Consider the following 2873-nt stretch of genomic DNA (forward strand, 5'->3'; position numbering starts at 1 on the left):
GATTGTGCAGAAACCTTCAGTCATGGTAAGACCTCAGTCCAGGTTTTATTCTTAGAGCAAAGGGAAGCTTTTGAAGAGTTTTAGCAGTAAAGTAAGGTTATTCAACTTAAATAGTTTGCTTTTCACACTATAATTCCCATTTATCATCTTTGCTTTGGATATATATAAACACTTTGAAAAAACATATTCAGTATTATAACAATTTTACGTGTTTACACAGCTATAGTTTTCATAATACAAACTATAGGATATAAAGCTTTGCAAAATCTTTGCTGCTCGCTCAGAGTTTAAGAAGTTTGAGAGAAGCAGACAAAATATGTGGTGAGAGAGCACTGGATTATGATGTCAGACAGGAAATTGGGTTAGCTGCCCCTCCTAGCACTTCTCATACTATGTTGTCATTACCCTCCACCTTGTCTTCTGCCCCACTGGACTAAGGTTCAGAGGCAGGGACAGTCTTACCCATCTTAGCAACCAGAATAATTAGCATAGGAACACGGTAGACTCTCAATAAGAGTTAGATGGATGGACAGAGAGATGAATGAATGGATGGATGGATGAATGGTTGGATGGATGGATAGAGGAATGGATGAATGAATGGATAGAGGAATGGATGGATGATGGTTGGAGGAATGGATAGGGACACAGAAGGTAAGACGTGTGAAAATGTCAATGCTGGATAAGTGAGTCTTCTACAGAATTTTAGTGACATTTTCTCAAAGATAAATCATTTTAAACTTCCAGGTATCAGACAAAGCATTTCTCTGGCCTCCTTGTGTATGTACCAAATGTCAATCGAGCACCTATACATACAGGGCACTGTGCTAGATCAGGGCCACAAAGATGAAGAAGACTTCCTAACAGTCCTCAAGCTACTTACAGTCAGCAAAGGAGATAAGACCAAATCATATCTAATCCACAGTTTAGAAAGTGTTGTGTACACAAAGCAAGGTGTGGATTAAGTTTTGTAGGTGTTGAGAGGAGGGAAAAAGGACTTCCAACTGTAAGAGGTAAAGGAAATTTTCATGAAAGTGACATTTGAGTTTCATCTCAAAGGATGGGAGGTTTCCTCCAGGGATGACAGAGCTCTGAGCCTCTGCTAAGAGCTAGGAGTGGCTTGCTCTCGAACATCCTGTGTTCGAGGAGAAAGGATGCAGAGCCCTCTCTAGCCCCACTCCCCATTTTGTGAGCCCAGTGTGCTGTCGTTGCGGTGCATCCAGACAGCCCAGCTTCCCAGACCACGATCTGTCGGCCACCACTGATGAGTATGTTCTGGTGATAGATGTTCTGGACCACAGCATCGCCAAGCCTCCCAGGCAGTCTTTGTGGCTTCCTGTTGGAGTCTTTAGTTTGGGGAGACTCTTCATTTTTCTGGTGCAGTATTTTTCCAACTGCAGATCACAGTCTGTTAGTGGATCAAGTAATCAATATAGTAGATACGATCAGCATTTAAAAAAATGGAATAGAATAAAATGGAAACTATTAAGGTGAATTGCACAGTAAGGGAAGTATGATTTTGTGAAGCCTTTTTTCAGTTAAATGTAATGTGCGGGTGGTGGCAGCCCTGCTAGATGATCTTTTTCTTAGAAGCTCCACGGGACGAACTTCCTTGCCAGAGTATTGGTACCCTACTTGCATGGTGATTCCAACCTTTCATAGAATTGAGGAGAGAGCTTCCAGTTTAAACTTTGATCTCCTCTAGGGCACATGAATATGTAAGTTCGTGCCATAATTTAGTGGAATCAGAATACGTTTCTGTGCTAAACATAAACGTTTTTTGAAAACAGATGACTTTCTTGGAGTGCCACTAAAATATCTCCTCCACCTTGTGCGTGTGTGCGCACGTCCTCCCGGATCGGCCAAAGAAGCTTTATGTCAACACTGAGCAATGCGCCTTACCGGGCAGGAAAATACAAGTCGCAGTACACGACATGCTCGAGCCAGGCAGTCAGCCAGAGCCTCACAAATCCGCGGAGCCTTTTAAAGTGCCTCCATTTTGTTGGAATTGTTTGCAAATGTGAGATTTCTGCCACTAATAGATTTTAGTGAGATTCCATAGACTACTGTTTTCCACTTCATTAATGTCTCGTAGAAGCCTTCAATTGCAGGTTGTGAAACCATGGAAGCACACTTTTTTTTTTTTTGTGAGGAAGATCAGCCCTGAGCTAACATCCATGCCAATCCTCCTCTTTTTGCTGAGGAGGACTGGCTCTGAGGTAACATCTATTGCCAATCCTCCTCCTTTTTTTCCCCCAAATCCCCAGTAGATAGTTATATGTCATAGTTGCACATCCTTCTAGTTGCTGTATGTGGGACACAGCCTCAGCATGGCCGGAGAAGCGGTACGTCGATGCGCGCCCGGGATCCGAACCCGGGCCGCCAGTAGCGGAGCACACGCACTTAACCGCTAAGCCATGGGGCTGGCTCCTGGAAGCACACTTAAATTTGGATAGAACCAGTTAGCGTATAGCTTGTCATTAGTCGATTGATTCTTTGATTCAGTTAACACTTATGAGGGCCCAGTAAGAGTGAAGCACTTCGGAGATCCAAGGAGAGACAAGCGTGGTCTCTGCCCTCAGTGGGTTCCAGTCACTCTGAGAATTCAGAGTCATGTGACACTTTTCCTTTTCGGGATGGAATTATGGAAAATAATACATTAGAACAAAGAACGAACTTCATCCCTTCCTAAACGAATGAAGGCCTCTGATGACTGTGTCACTGCATCAGCAGTGCAGCTAATGTCATGTGGCCATTTAAAGTGCTGTCCCTCCTTTATATAAGATCCAAAACAACCCCAAGAATTAACAAGCAAAAGTACATTATATGCTGTGCGAAACATGATGGGGAGTTTGGATTGCAGGTGAGCCTCAGGC

Source organism: Ceratotherium simum, chromosome 2, assembly GCF_057802395.1.
Source record: "Ceratotherium simum simum isolate JZ-2026a chromosome 2, ASM5780239v1, whole genome shotgun sequence".
NCBI lineage: Eukaryota > Metazoa > Chordata > Mammalia > Perissodactyla > Rhinocerotidae > Ceratotherium > Ceratotherium simum.